This window comes from Palaemon carinicauda, unplaced genomic scaffold, assembly GCF_036898095.1.
Source record: "Palaemon carinicauda isolate YSFRI2023 unplaced genomic scaffold, ASM3689809v2 scaffold176, whole genome shotgun sequence".
Lineage (NCBI taxonomy): Eukaryota > Metazoa > Arthropoda > Malacostraca > Decapoda > Palaemonidae > Palaemon > Palaemon carinicauda.
The window spans coordinates 198,123-215,407 of record NW_027169325.1 but is presented as its reverse complement, the minus strand read 5'-3'; the positions used below and the strand labels follow the sequence as shown (position 1 = coordinate 215,407).

At 36.9% G+C, this 17,285-nt stretch overlaps 1 long non-coding RNA gene across 1 annotated transcript in view; it reads left to right on the top strand.

The window, feature by feature from the left end:
* The first annotated feature begins 914 nt into the window (after nucleotides 1-914).
* Nucleotides 915-17,285, top strand: part of LOC137635791 (uncharacterized) — a 32,553-nt gene continuing 16,182 nt past the window's right edge. The window contains exons 1-3 of the long non-coding RNA XR_011042781.1: nucleotides 915-1,267; nucleotides 7,546-7,674; nucleotides 8,140-8,212. This is a non-coding gene — a long non-coding RNA (uncharacterized lncRNA). The remainder of the gene's footprint in view (nucleotides 1,268-7,545; nucleotides 7,675-8,139; nucleotides 8,213-17,285) is intronic.

Sequence of the window (17,285 nt, the reverse complement as noted above, 5' to 3'; positions counted from 1 at the left end):
CACATTGCTTAGCTGGTGGTTATTGTCAAATGCAAATTATCGAATCTCTTAATGAACAAAAAAGTCTTCAAGTTCTTCATGAACGAAGTATCTCTCATTAATCAACTCGTAAGCTTTGGAATTTCCCCCACACACTTTAACATCAATCTTGAATTTGCAATATATTTGTGACATGATTTGTTTATTAAAGTATTTACAAGGCACGGACTAATAATAAACACCTAATGTTTATTTAGTGTTTTTTATTACATGAAGTGTGATGAGGAGGGTGTAAGAAATAACAATCTCATGTTGACGAAAAGATAGGAAATAAATTCGTTTGGAAATTATATAAATCCTGTTTAATTTTTACTCTCTCTCTCTCTCTCTCTCTCTCTCTCTCTCTCTCTCTCTCTCTCTCTCTCTCTCTCTCTCTCTCTCTCTCTCTCTCGTGGTTTTTTGTTTTGAATGGGAATACCTTAATATGGTGAAACGGATTGTGTATCTCATTCTATGTTGGTTTGCTGTTAGCGACCAGACAAAAACATTCCACCATTACCCATCACTCAAACTATTATATACTTCCTCATATCCACGTGACAATAATAATTGTAATTTTATAATAGCTGTATCTGCTTGATCAAAACTAAGTGTTTTTACTTTTTCTTATTCTCTTACAATATTAAGGTGTATTGAAAATATCTTCCTGAGTCTGGTTATTCGATCTGTGTTGTGGATATAACTTGAGAACTTATTCTTCGTCTACAAGCAAATCTGTTATTTACGCAGAAGAATGACAATCAGCTGTTCAGTAATCAGCTGTTTAGTAAGTACCCAACTCGTTGCCACATCTACACGATATCGTATGGTAGGTGAAGGTTTATTGAATGATATTAAGGAAAAGTGGCATCAGGCACGTGCCATAATATTTGACCGTAGCCCCGGAAGGAAGTCAGCATTTACGTTATATAAGCGGTAAGGCTAAACATTCCTTGTAATTATATCTTCGTCCCTATTTATAACTTTACCATATCATCAAATATGCTTTTTATAGAGGCGGAAATGAGTCAAATCGGGTTAAATACTTCAAATTATTCTGTTTGCTCCAGTTAATGGCGGTATCTGGCAACTCTAATGAATCGGGGAAGGGGAGGATGGTGTGGTGGTAGGACAAGTCACGGGTTTCGACTGCTATCTTCGTTAATATGACAAGGAAATGTCATTATTTTAATAGAATGTAATTAATTACATTTCTAAATCAATTTTATCAGTTTAGTTATCCGTACAGGTAGGCCTAATAGACTTATTGTTCATTATTTACGCCAATATCAACCGAACCAACTTACGTTCGTTCTGGCGATCTACTCGGCATTTCAAAGGAATATTTTAGCTTAAATAAATATATTTTCTTTATTGTTTCCATTCTAAAATCAATATATCAACAGCAGAAATTCATTTGAGTAGTCATAGTGACAAATCTTTCATCATGCACATATTTTCTTGGCCAAATAACTAATCTAACCTAACATAACCAATGGGGTAACACCGAATGGTAGGCCAAGACACAAATTGTAATATATTGCGGTTTTTACTTATCAGGAAAAACGTTTAATGGCTACTAAATATGTCATGTGGTTTATTCCCAAAAAGAGTTGGAAAACTTCCCAGATTATTTGAGTAAGGTTATTGCCATACCAGGTCTCTCTCTCTCTCTCTCTCTCTCTCTCTCTCTCTCTCTCTCTCTCTCTCTCTCTCTCTCTCTCTCTCTCTCTCTCTCTCTCTCTCTGTATGTATATATATGTATATACAGTATATGTATATATATATATATATATATATATATATATATATATATATATATATATATACACGTGTATATATATATATATATATATATATATATATATATATATATATACACGTGTATATATATATATATATATATATATATACACTGTATATATGTATATGTATATATATAGATATATTGTATATGTGTATGTATGCAGTACACATACTGTACTGTATACAGTGTGGGAATTTTGTAGTTTTATATATATATATATATATATATATATATATATATATATATATATATATATATATGTTTATATATAATTTTGTTGTTGTTGTATGTGTGTGTTTGTAATAGAACTGCAAACTAAATAAAAAGCAGAAGCTATTGTCAGAATTTGTGGAAAAAGGGGTCGAGGAGGATCTATACCTTATACAGGTTCAGGCAGAGAGAATACTATACAGGATCTAAATGTTTAAAGGCCACTCATGAATGGCAGAGGCAAAGGATGGTGACATTGCCCTATCAAGCAATACAATGCCCTAGAGACTGACATATGATCAGTGCCCAAGCCCCTTTCCACCCAAGCTAGGACCAAGGAGGGCCGGGCAATAGCTGCTGATGACTCAGCAGATAGACCTATAGGGTCCCCAAAACCCTCCATCCTTATCTCACAAGAATGGTGAGGTCGCACCGACCAAAGAAACAGGAGTCTTAGCGGAACTCTTAACTCCAGTCTGGCGTTAACCAGTCAGGGACGTTACCACATCGGCCACCACAACCCTTTGGTTTTAATTCCATAAATCTGCACTTTTCTCCTGCTTCCCATCTCGAGGTTCTCTTCTGGGTAGGGTTATCCATTTTACAAAATAGGGTTGCGAGGGCTCAATAGAAACTCGTGCCTGGTGCTTGTCGGACTGGGGTTCGATTCCCGCTCAAGGTCTTTAGTTTCTTGTAATGTCTGCATCCTCACCATCCTTGTGAGCTAAGGATGGGAGGGTTGTGGGACCCTATAGGTCTTCAATAGCCATTACCTGGCTCTCCCTGGTCAAACATTATTTTAATGTTTTGAAGAGAAAAACCTACTGTTTATTTAAACTGTTTTTTTGCTTTCTTGCCAAGATGGTATACTTATGATGTAAGTACAGTAATAGTATAAGGTACAGTACTGTCTTTAAATATATATTTTTCTTATATATTATAGCTCATTATCAAGATCATCAGTGTGTTGTATGGCCTGGCTTATAATGTTATAGTAGCAGTTGTTACACACTTTCTACTCTGTTACTCCTGATACATAGTCCTCAATATTATCGCCACTCAGTCACTGCATTTCCAATTCCAAGCTCCTTATTTAACAAGTCAGTATGAGCATGAGAAACTCAAGGGGGTTCTGCTGGTCTACACGTTTGTCCATATCGATAATTAGCCTCTTATGGACAGCAAAATCATAGGGTTCTAAAAGCTATAACCACCATAAGGACTTAACATCAGACTTTGTCATTTTTTTGACTTGACAGCTAGAGGAAAATGCCATTTGAACCATTTATGTAAGCTTGCTGGGTGACTCCATGTCTTGAGAGTAGAATATTAAAGTCTGGCCACATTTCCTGTACAATTATGAGTAATGTAACAGGAGTAATGTCTTTATATTACCTAGATATACTGTAGTTGTACCACTAATCATGTTGCTCTTCATTTATACAACTTACCTAATTGATTTCTGCATTGTTTTAATGGGGGATTTACATTTGAAGGATGCCGAGAAACAAAATATTTTTAGTAGTGGAATTTAAGCTCGGTATTCTGTGGAATACGAAGAAGGTTCTTTTCAATTTATGACTTTTTTCTTGAAAGAATTGGTGTTCCTTTTAAAATTAAATTCATCACTATCTTTTAGATGATATTTAGCAACATATTACGGTAAAGAATCTCCTTTTGACCTACACAAACATACAACCTATCATCTTTTGATTAGGGGGATTACTTTGGCTCGAACTGGTGTTGGTCTATGAAAAGGGGTAACAAATAGTTATCAGACCGGTGAGGGAGTACCCCATCACTTATAATTTTGATGCTATCCTTTGAATCATTAAGAGGATATAAAACATTGGTTCACGGGCCTGAAATGTATACTGTACTGCACATGGCTAACCGCACCCATGTGATATACATGCTCCAGTCATACAGTATGGAGAGCTGGATATATATTAACAGATTTGGTATGATCCCTGATACCTTAATACTAATTTTACAAGTTCACTATACCTGCCTAATGATTTAAAGTGAGCAGGAGTGAGGCTTGCTTTGGGCTTCATGTAAACAATGCTTTCCCCACTCAGTCTTATCAGCTCCTTACCAGTGCAGTGGTACCACATCATAACTTCATCTCCCCCAAAGCTTTTAATAGCAGTTACGAGCTTAGTTACTCCATTGACCCAGTCATCGCACACGTGCCAACATGGTTTCCTGGTTATGCAATGAGGGCGTGAGGCAGGTGGTGGGCAGGGTAATGTAGGAATCCCATTGCACCCAGGTGACAAATCACTGGCTAAGGGTAGCACCAACGCATGGACCTTGATGGGGGTAGCTTTATTGGCATTTGGTTGGTTGATGGCACGCTCGAGGGTGATGTTTTACCTGTGAGGGGGTAATTAGAGGTGCGTTAACTGTACTCCTTTGTGTAGGGGTGGGCCCAGTTATGATTGTCAATTGATAGAGGGATGAAGGCACGGAGGTTTCTTCGGTTCTGCGTAGTTATCCTACCAGAGCCATCAATCCTGATGTAGTACTTGTCACAAAAAATCTTGACCAGTAGTTTGTGGCCTTGTCACCACTATCAAATTATTACAGCCATGATCCCATCTCAACCACCCCACACGTCTTTGACTAGAATAGAGTGAAGAGTATCGTCAGCCGCACATGGCGCCCAGCAGTGGGATTTCTATGGTAACCAACCATGGTGCAATAGAGCCCAGTTTCTTCTATTACTTTCTAGTCGTAGAAAACGGAACTAGAAATATAACCCTTTTTAAATAACTCGGGTTTGTTTAGCTAGGAAAAATACAAATTGTTTTTGAAATAGGTACTTTTGTATTCAGGTATCTAACTGCCATTATCATTTCCTTCTGTTGTGTCGTTTTTACGTGAATACAAACCTTCATAATTTGTTGGTTTACTCTTGATTTATTTAATCATGACCAAAATTAAAAAGTTGTGGGATTCTGGTAAGATTGTATAGTAACCAACTATCCAGCCACACTGGAGAGGAGCGGCTTAGTTGGTGACAGAGCTTTACTTATATCCTGGCTGTCTGTGCGGGCAGACATGTTTACTGTGCTTTATACTGTTGTTGTGCTGTCCTTTATGCTTTTTTATTTTTCTCTGTGCGAGTGATCCATCCTTTTTGGAGTTTTCAGAGATGCCTGTGTCCAAAAATAAGTCTTGCTTTTTGAAGTACTGATGGGATTGATATTGCGTTGCTTATGGGACACAGTGAACCCGAAATCACACACAGTGGTACTGATCCCCTGGCTTTGGCCGTTGTCCACCCAGATCATGAAACAGTGCAGGTATTCTTAGTTTCAGATTTTGACAATCTTAATAGATCCCTATCTCTTATGAGGGTGCTCAGTCAGGGAGGCCAGGTTTTTCTTTCAGATATTGTCAATCGGGGGATTTTTAAGATTTACAGGTACTATCTCTGGTAATAATGTTGAAAATCTCACCAAAGATACCACCTCAAACACTCATTCGAGTGGCAGTAGATAAACCTCTCTCTTCAGTAACAGAATCAGCGTTGCTGAAACGATTCTATTATTCGCCATTATGAGCTCGATGGATTATGAGTTATCTGACATCCTGACAATACGAGCTTGAATCGAGTCTGGCTTTCCAGTATGGAAAAGCACTGAACTAAAATCTACTTAGAGAGAAACTGATTAGTTCTCCTAAGAAAACCTCTTCCCTTTTATTTATCAGATGAATTATGGACATTCCATGTGCCGGCCTCTCCTCATTTCAAATTACAGGTGAGTGCACATTTTGGTCCGTAGATACATAAAGGAAGAATAATAAAAATCACTACACTCATGCCTTCCTAGCGCATGCTAACTAAACGCACCACCATTCACACCCATAAACAGTGTAAAACGCTAAGAGATTGGGAGGCTAGATAAACACTTATGCCTGCTAAACAGAGTAAGTTAGCAATGACATCTATGTCCTGTTTTGCCACAAAAAACATGATTTTCCTCATTTTAGGAGCTGTGGCCTGGAGGACTTTATGGTGAAAAGGTGGCCGATGCATATCCACTTTTTCTTGTGTAGATATTGCTACACTATAAAAATCAGCCCTCCCAGAGGAGGAGGTCAGGCTCTTCTTATTATTCACTCCCTGGGTGTAAGTATTCCTAATGGGATATACCTGACAGATCTTATCCCCAGAGGTTTTGAGGTCGGTGGAGACAAAACCTTCCCTGCCTCCTCCAACTTATTTTGACCGATGGTCCTTCAGGGCTCACCACAATCCTTTTCAGGTTTTTTCTCCTCAATTTTCAGATACAGTGCTACCTCCTGATATGAAAATTTTATGAGGCTAAACGAGATGCGAAGATTTTTCCGACTTATTGCAAAAACATTTTCCTTATACAAAACGAGGTACAGTACGATTTTCGCCTGAGACTAATTTTAAAATTTGCACGCCGCCAAACTGTAAGCTCGCCACCATTCTTCCATTGGTTATCTGTCTACTCTGATGCTAGTTACTGCCATATGATCCTGCCCTCCTATTGGATAGCATCTATCCCATCATGCATCTACACTTCGGCGTTCCTCGACCATTTCGTTTCAGTAGCGCTATCATTCACATTGAATTCGTGCTGGTGATTTTGCTTTCATGCTTATAGTTACTGTACTGTACTGTATCGTGTAGCATTGAAGAAACATTTATGTAGGTAAGGGACCTTTCTCATAAGTCATTTAATTCTTAAAATAAGTTTGTAACATATTACAATTGATATAACTGTTACTCCGATCATGTAATCCTTCACTTGGGACTGACTTCTAGGCCTTGGCTATCTTGAGAAGTATTTTTCGTTATCTGGGTTAAGGGTTAAACAGACAAATGCCTGTTACAGGGGACTTTCTCTCACCTCAGGAAGACTCCCCATATAAAAAGTGAGGGTTTGTATTTCCATAGGAACTAACCACAAATCTTCAAGATTTTTCCTACCTATACAACCCAGGTCATTGATTTAATTCGCCTCCTTCCCCTGCAAGTCTTATTTCTCTTCCTCTTGTTATTTGAAATTTTTATAGTTTTTTATGTGAAGGATCTAATTTAATGGTGTTACTGTTCTTGAGATATTTTATTTTGTTGGTTTATTCTTCTCTTGTAGATTGTTTATATCCTAGTTTCCTCTCCTCATCGGGCCGTTCTTCCCCGTTAGAGCCCTAGGGTTTATAGCATCCTGCTTTTCCACCTAAGGTTATAGCCTAGCTTGTAATTATAATAGTAGTAATAAGTGAAGCTATGTTGTTCACTCGGTCGCTCCTCTCCAGCTTTGATGGGATAGTTGGTAACCATACAGTGTTAACCAGAATCCTTCAACATTTTAATTCAGGTCGTAACTAAATAAATCGGGTGTAAACCCATATAAATGATTCAAGTTTGTTTAGTTAGGAGATACTGTATACATTACCAGTTAATTATTTGCAATTTACTTCAGGCTGAATTTTATAAGACTACTAATTTGTTTTCATTTTTTCAGATTGAAAGGAGAGAGAGGGAGAAAGAGACTTGACAAGCAAATTTGGTGGTGTTGAAGAGGCTGACATAAGTCTCTCTTCTCATAACATATTTTATGTTTTAGCTTATAGCTTTCTGATTTTCTAACTAGGTTTGTAGCTAAGTTAGTAATAGTAATAATAATAAGGACTAATAATGATAATAATAATAATAATGATAATAGTAATAATAATAATGATAATAATAATAATAATAATAATAATGATAGTGATAATAATGATAATAATAATAATGATAATACTGTATGTAAATTTATATACTGTATACATGTGTGTGTATGATAATAATAATAATAATAATAATATCATCCATATATATATGTATATATCTATCTATCTCTATAGACTGTATGTATATATATATATATATATATATATATATATATATATATATATATATATATATATATATAATTATAATAATACCATCCATATATATTTGTATATATATATATATATATATATATATATATATATATATATATATATATATATATATATATATGGATTTAGCTTGGCTAAATGTATAAGAATGCTTATTTATTTACTTTTTCCAGATTTGTCATCACATGAAGTTTAGAAGTCTTTTTAAAAAAAAACGGAAGACCCTTTAAGCTTCAATAATCACAGGTACGTCAGTAATTTATTATTTACTCCCTCAGGTTTTTTTAAACAATAAAACCAGCTCTTCTTTTCATTCTACCATTAACACCAGGTCAAATGGACCTCCACTTGCATTCTCTTTTATGCTCTCAGTCAACTCATCATTAGGAGAATTCCGTTTTCTTACTGGAAATATACAAATATTGTGAATAACTCTCTTTGTACATGCATATCCATTTTCTACTTTAATTGTTTGTTCTCTAACACAATATTCTAAACATCCCATTCACGCTCTGAAATCCATATGCTCTTGCTGTATGGCCGAGCCGATTATACTTGTCACTTTTCATGTCTTGCTTTTGTGCACTCATTAACACGATCCTCCCCTTTCACTCCAAAACCAAAACAGGCGCCTGGTGACCACCTACATCCATTCTTTGAGTGACCCATTCTATTACATCTAAAACACTTTTCAGTATGACTTTCATTCTATCCTGTATCCCTCTTGAGACTTGCACTCCTCTCTCTCTTCATTCTAGAATTCCCTTTATAATACTCATATATTATCTCATTCTCACTTTCTCATTCCCATAGTATTCGAGAAACTATGCTATAACGTCTCTTATCTGGGACTCTTCTCTCATACTTCCTTTTTAACTTACACACCACTTCCATTCCTTATATCTGCCCTATATTCAAACTCACAATTTTCCAGTATTTCAAATACATCATCCCATTTCAGTCTTGCACTTATCTATTGCTTTTTCCATTTAGTTTATATATTCATGAGCTCACACACTCTTGTACAATGGCAAAGAAACTCACCAATACTGTATATTCATTTATATGTTTATCCCCAAATTTACTTCGGGCTAAAGTCGCCAGCATCTGCTCATACATCTTTACTGCCCCGTTTTCCCCCATCCTCGTCTCTTTAAACTCATTCTTGTTTTTTATACCTTACACCAGCTTTAAGTCTTCTCATCTGATCAATGTACCTTTCTCAAACAGATTCATATCTTATCATCCACACTCACGATTTTCCTATATAAACTATTCAAATTTCCTTTCAAAATAATGCTAAAATCTTTATGCTCGAAGCCTTTTTTTCCCCATACAGCTCTTTAAATCATACACTTAAAACTCAACCTTATCTCTCACTTCATTCAAACTATATTTTGTCATCCTTGATACTTCCCTCATCAGGACACACTTATAAATTTACCTATACTCTTCTTCACTCTCTGTCCCACTCAAGCTATCTGCTTTTTCCTCATCATTCATTTCTTCACGATCACTCGAAGGGGAATATAGAGACCACTTGATTTTACTCAGTATTTTCGTTATTACCTTGCTCATTGCAAAATTTTGAAAGCTTCCCAAGTGCCTGCACTCCTACCACTTGATCTAGGTTGGCCAGCCACCAGTTGAGATACTACCACTAGAGTTATTGTGTCCTTTGACTGGCCAGACAGTAGTACAGTGGATCCTTCTCTCTGGTCATGGCTCATTTTCCCCTTGCCTACACATACAATAGATAGTCTGGCCTATTCTTCACGTACTCATCTTTGTCCTCATACTCCTGACAACATTGAGATTACCTAACAATTCTTCTTTGCTCAAGGGGTTAACTACTGCAATGTAATTGTTCAGTGGCTACATTCCTCTTGATGAGGGTAGAAGAGAGACTCCAGCGATGGTAAGCAGCTCCTCTAGAAGAAGGACACTCCAAAATTAAACCATTGTTCTTTAGTAGGTAGTAGGTTGGCCAGGGCACCAGCCACCTGTTGAGATACTACCGCTAGAGAGTTAAGGGGTCTTTTGACTGGCCAGACAGTACAACATTGGATCCTTCTTTCTGGTTACAGTTCATTTTCCCTTTGCCTAAACACACACTGAATAGTCTGGCATATTCTTTACATATTCTCCTCTGTCCTCATACACCTGACAACACTGAGATTACCAAACAATTCTTCTTCACTCAAGGGGTTACTGCACTGTAATTGTTCAGTGGCTACTTTCCTCTTGGTAAGGGTAGAAGAGACTCTTTAGCTATGGTAAGCAGCTCTTCTAGGAGAAGGACACTCCAAAATCAAATCATTGTTCTCTAGTCTTGGGTAGTGCCGTAGCCTCTGTACCATGGTCTTCCACCGTCTTGGGTAAGAGCTCTCTTGCTTGAGGGTACACTCGAGCACACACTCCTATCTTATTTCTCTTCCTCTTGTTTTGTTAAAGTTTTTATAGTTTATATAGGATATATTTATTGTTGTTACTCTTCTTAAGATATTTGATTTTCCTTTTTTCCTTTCCTCACTGAGCTATTTTCCCTGCTGGAGCCCCTGGGCTTATAGCATCCTGCTTTTCCAACTAGGGTTGTAGCTTAATAATAATAGTCTTGGTTAGTGCCATAGCCTCTGTACATGGTCTCTCACTGTCTTGTGTTAGAGTTCCCTTGCTTGAGGGTACACTTGGGCACACTGGTCTACCTTATTTCTCTTCCTTTTGTTTTTGTAAAGCTTTTATAGTTTTTATGTGAAAGATTTATTCTAATGTTGTTACTATTCTAATTAGGAATGTTATATTTCAATTGTTAATTCCTTTTTTTTTTGTAGTTTATTTCCTTATTTCCTTTCCTCACTGGGCTATTCTCTCTGAGCCCTTGGGCTAATAGCATCTTTTTTTTCCAACTCGGGTTGTAGCTTAGCAAGTAATAATAATGATGATAATCGGCACGGGATCACAATCTCTGAAGTGCCACATAGACCACTCCTATCAGACCAACTCAGCATTCCTTCAAAAGAAGACAGAATTGTGGGAACCGGCAAATGGGAGGAAAACCAGTACATTCCTTACTGCAAAATTTGCCTCACTTTTTGCCATCCTTCAGTTCTGTCTGACATTGACGCCCGCATTCATGTAGCCTTACGCAACACTTGATTCATGCTGTGGCACGGGACCTATAACTTCAAGTTCTTGGTCTTGCAAATACACTTACATTGCCAAAATCCATGCTCTCATAATATGGCCTTTCATTAACTTCCTTTTGATCCTCCATTCTAAGCTCAACTTGGCATTCATAAACCTCACATTCCAAATCCAACGAGTCATTTATTCCCCCTCAAAATATACAACCTTTTCTCTATTTCCCTGATTATTTCACTTGCCCTTTGTATACTCGCTTGCTTTTTCTCTCGCCCTCAATCAACATTCCAATAGCAGTCCTCTTCTCTCTCAATTGAAACATACAAATGCTTGTATTTCTACTCTTTCACTCATTATCACTCATACATTCGTCCACATTAACTGTAATCTCATTCTTCCACCTTGACCATATTCTCATTCTTCTACATTAACCATATTCTCATTCTTCTACATTAACCATATTCTCTCCATCTGCCATCTATTTTCTTACATTGTTCTGCAATTATCTAGATTTTCTTTCTTCCTTTCAACTAAAAATAGCTTTCTATTTTCCCAAATATTCACCAAATTCATTTCTCGCATTCATTTTCAAATATTCATTCACAGAGTGCATACTTGAATAGTCGGGCAATTCTCTCCACTTACGAAACTGATTATAATATGCTTTTATTTCAGTTTTGCTTCCATTCTTAAGCTCACATTCTAACATATTCATTTGATCAAACTTTCTTTACTACATATGGGTCTTCAAACTTTTCTCTCTTCCTACTAAGTTTCAAACCTTTTTCTCTTTTCTACATGACTATAAATATCTTAATTTTCTTCTACACTTTTTATTTTTTTTCCAGGCAATCTCAATTTGGTCTTATGTACTATCCTAATTTATCACATATTTACAGGGAGACATTTATGAAGTTACATTGTAAACCAACAAAGCTTATAGCATTACACGAATCACATTCATTCCCTTTTTCAATCATTTGTAGTACTTCGCCCAAAGTTCTCACAGTATGTTCAACCAATTGATTGACACATGGGATATGAGTTGCGTACACATTCTATTTCCTACTCTTGCTATATATATTTTAAGTAATCTTTCAATAGACTCGCTACGAGTGCCACTTAATATTTTCATCTGCTTGTACACACATGGGTAAGAAAAATTCTGACTCTCCACTTTCATAATATTATCACTTACTTCATTCTTCAAAAATACTGACTAGCCACTCAAAATTTTCACTTCTTTTATTCGTCACATATGCTGCATATGCAGACTTACTCATAGGGTCTATGATCATCACCATACCAATGTATTACTTTGAAGTCACAATTACTGTATTTGACGGCCTATAAGACGCACCCTCATTCCAGCAGGTCGGATTCAGGATAATGGTTTTTAGTGTATTTAAGCATATATTATTGAAAATAGTCTAGCTGAATATTGCACAAGCAAAAACATATATATTTCCTTGCATAAGATGACCACTGGTGCATAGGCTTTTTTTTCCGTTTGAGCGGTGGGCTTATAGCATCCTGCTTTTCCAACTAGGATCAGGGTTATAGCTTAGCTAGTAATAGCAATAATGATAATACTATTAGACTATCACTGAACTTGACCACACCCACTCTTTTTAACTTCGCACTGCTTCTTAATCTTGCAATAGGCAGAAGAAAGTGGTGGTATGTGTAATATATTTTGTATCCTCAATCCAAACTCTTAAACTCAGGCCCCAGTGACTTTCCAAAACCGCCAACTCCATTACTCGGAGCTCCTCTCCTTTCCCACATTATATTGTACACCTGCTTCTCGCATTCATTTCAATCATTATTCAATTTCTTATTCTCAATCAACTTTTAATATTCCCATTCTCATTGCTGAAGTTCACAAGTTACTACATAACCGAAAACATACCTTTCGTCATCAGCATTTACAATTGTACCCCTCACTCTAAATATTTTCCATATTGTTACGCCATCATACATATGCAACTCTCCTTACTTATTAATCAGCCATAGACCCGTCCACTATAAATATATCCGGAGTATTCCCTTGTATACCCAGAGCCGTATGTGGCATAACCAAATCACTTGTTATAATTACGATCATAACCCTTTTTCCTAGTGTCCTAATTATAATGAATACCAATCAAGCACTTAATGTAAATCATGATCACTTTAGTTCACACTATCAGAATGGTACACAATAGGTTTCTTTATTCCATAATTTACTCATACCACAACCGACTCACAGCTACCAAAGGGATATACTGTACATTGCTTTCAAATCCTCATGGATGACATCCAACCTTGACACTCTCTTTAGAATTTTATTGCCTCTGGGTAATTTTATATCCTTCAGAACTCACACTTCAACTCAATATTACATTTTTACTCTTAACATTCCCATCACTCTTAACATCAACTAACTCTTTATATTCTAACTCAACCATACAGTACTTCAATAATTTCTTCTACTGGATAGACTATCGTACTATTCTTCAGAAAGCTATACCCCAATAACATATCGTACTTTAACTTTTCTTGTAATCCATTTCATTATATCCTAAACACATTTCAGTCCAACTTTTCTTCTTTCAAACAGTATATCCATCTTCAGATTTGCACTCCTGTCACTCTTCACTCTAGCATTTCTGGTATTGTCTCATTCTCACGTTTTTGTTCACATTGTATTCATGTAGGAACTTTGCCATGACATTCACAGTTTTACCTACCACAGTGAGTATTTTGGGATATTAGTTTATCCTAATTTCTTGACTACATACCACACTACTTTCATTCCTTACATACGCAACATTTTCATACTTGATCTTTCACCACTTCCAACACATCATCCCATTCATTTGCCCTTCTCATTTTCTCCTTCCTTTTTAAGAATATAAAGATGTTCACACACTAGCAGGTCAGAGGCAAAGAACTTTTTCACCAATATCATACATTCATTTATATTCTCATTCCCAAACTTCTTCCTTGCTAAAATCTCCAGTCAATGCTCTTGCATCTGTACAGTCTCATTTTGCTTCTGCAAACTCATTCTTCTTTCTATGCCTTCCTCCAGCTTTCTTTTTTGTTTACCTGATTAATCAACCTTTATTTTATAGGTTCATATATCTGATCACACGCACTTGTACGTCCTACAGTATAAAAACCGTTCAAATCCCTTCCAAAAAACTGTTAGGTACTCGTACCCAAAACTTTATCGTGACAAGTCTCCATTCAAACAACATTTTGCTATGTGGCACACTCGTAAATTTCCTTGTACTCGTCTTCACTTTGACTCACTGTTATAGTAGTCGTTTTTATTAATTTTCTATGTCTTCCATTCCCCACATTTACTTCTTAATTTCAGTCATGCTTTTCTCCATTTTCTCCTCAGCTATTTTCAAGTGATCTTTACTTACTTACTTTACTTTGATGGCTGTTTTTCCGGTCTCATACAGCAGGGGAACCCCACTCTCTACAGGACCTCCACTGTCGTTTTACCTTGTTCATCCACAGTATTTATCTTTTCAAGTCATATATTGTTCATTTACTGTTAAATCACTGTCAAAAGACTCATGAAATAAGAAAGTCTTCAGTTTCCTCTTGAAAGTCTTAAGGTCTTCAATCATTCGAATGTTTCGTGGGAGCTTATTACATAGTCTTGGGGCTGCATATTTAAAGGCTCTGGAGCCTAAAGTAAACATAAATCTAGGTTCCAGCAGTGAAGCCATCTGTAACTATTCTCATGTCGACACGATTTGTTGGCTGTGCAATATGTAGCAATTCTCTTAAGTATTTTGGACGACCGGTTCTGATAACGTGGTGGGTTATTGTACATATTTTAAATTCAATTCTTGCTTTAATTGGCAGCCAGTGTAAATCAATTAGTATAGGGGGGACACCTTTTATCAGTCTTGCTCCTCTGTTTATTATTTTTTGTAATTTCTTAAGTTGGACTTTAGGTAAATTGTAGTATTTAGAGTTGCAGTAGTCAATCCTGGTAATAACACAGTTTATCACAAGTTTCTTAACAGAATTTTCGTCCAGGTACTTTTTTACAAACGCAATATTTCTTAGATGATAACCAGCACTTTTGATTACATTATTTGTTTGGGCATTTAGAGACAGGTTACAGTCAAGAAATACACCTAGGTCTCGAACTTTACTAGATATCGGCACCGAGTCATTATTTATGTTCATTTGAATATCACCTAAGTTTCTCACACTGTTTTTCTTGCCCACCACCATGAATTCAGTTTTGTTCTCATTTAATTTTAGTTGTTTAAATGTCATCCATTCTCTAACACTATCAAAGATTCTTTTTAGAGTTTCAGTAGTGCCATGTATATCATTTATGGAGAAGTAAAATTGTGTGTCATCTGCAATTAGTTTAAACTTAACGCCATGCCTTTGTAGCATTTTCGATAGACCAATAGTATAGATGCAGAATAAGATTGGGCCAAGTACACTCCCCTGGGGTACCCCTCTGTTTAAGGGTTCATATGATGAATAAGAGTTTCCAATTTGTACACAGTAATTTCTATGGCGTACCAGGTGAAAATGAGAGTGGTGAGAGACTGGTAGATATGTGTGTTGAACAAGAGATGGTAATAAGTGCTAGCTTCTTTAAAAAGAAAGATAAGAATAAGTATACATGGGTAAGAGTGGCAAATGGAAGAGTAGTAGAAAGGGCATTAATGGATTATGTGTTGATAACAAAAAGAATGTTTGGAAGATTGAAAGACGTGCACGTGTTTAGGGGTATGGCTAACGGTATGTCTGATCATTTTTTGGTGGAAGGAAAATTGGTTGTAGCAAAAGAGTGGGGGAATAGAGTAGGTGGATGTAAAAGGGAGCTAGTGAGGGTTGAAGAGCTAATAAAACCGGGGGTAAAAAGTAAATATCAGGAAAGGTTGAAAATGGCATATGACGAGGTGAGAGTAAGAGAAACTGGTAATTTAGAGGAGGAGTGGAAGTTAGCAAAAGAAAATTTTGTTGGGATTGCAAGTGATGTATGTGGCAAGAAGGTTGTTGGAGGCAGCATGAGGAAGGGCAGTGAATGGTGGAATGAAGGAGTGAAGGTAAAAGTGGAAGAGAAAAAGAGGGCTTTTGAAGAATGGCTGCAGAGTAATAGTATAGAGAAGTATGAAAAATATAGAGAGAAAAAGGTGGAAGTAAAGCGCAAGGTACGTGAGGCAAAGAGGGCAGCTGACCTGAGGTGGGGTCAGGGACTGGGTCAGTCATATGAAGAGAATAAGAAGAAGTTTTGGAAAGAAGTGAAGAGAGTAAGGAAGGCCGGCGGAAGAATTGAAGAGACAGTGAAAGATGGAAATGGAAGGTTGTTAAAAGGAGAGGAGGTAAGGAAAAGGTGGGCGGAATATTTTGAAAGTTTGCTGAATGTTGAGGATGATAGGGAGGCAGATATAATTGCGGTTCCAGGTGTTGAGGTGCCAGTGATGGGAGATGAGAATGAGAGAGAGATTACAATAGAGGAAGTGAGGAGAGCACTAGATGAAACGAGAGTAGGAAAAGCATCGGGTATGGATGGTGTGAAAGCTGAGATGTTGAAGGAAGGGGGTGTGACTGTACTTGAATGGTTGGTGAGATTGTTTAATGTGTGTTTTGTGTTGTCAATGGTACCAGTAGATTGGGTATGTGCATGTATTGTACCACTATATAAGGGTAAGGGAGATGTGCATGAGTGTTGTAATTCAAGAGGTTAGTTTGTTGAGTGTAGTTGGAAAAGTGTATGGTAGAATACTGATTAATAGGATTAAGGATAAAACAGAGAATGCAATCTTGGAAGTACAGGGTGGTTTTAGAAGAGGTAGGGGTTGTATGAATCAGATTTTTACAGTTAGGCAGATATGCGAGAAATATTTAGCAAAAGGTAAGGAGGTGTATGTTGCGTTTATGGATCTGGAGAAAGCATATGATAGAGTTGATAGGGAAGCAATGTGGAATGTGATGAGGTTATATGGAGTTGGTGGAAGGTTGTTGCAAGCAGTGAAAAGTTTCTACACAGGTAGTAAAGCATGTGTTAGAATAGGAAATGAGGTGAGCGATTGGTTTCCGGTGAGAGTGGGGCTGAGACAGGGATGTGTGATGTCGCCGTGGTTGTTTAACTTGTATGTTGATGGAGTGGTGAGAGAGGTGAATGCTAGAGTGCATGGACGAG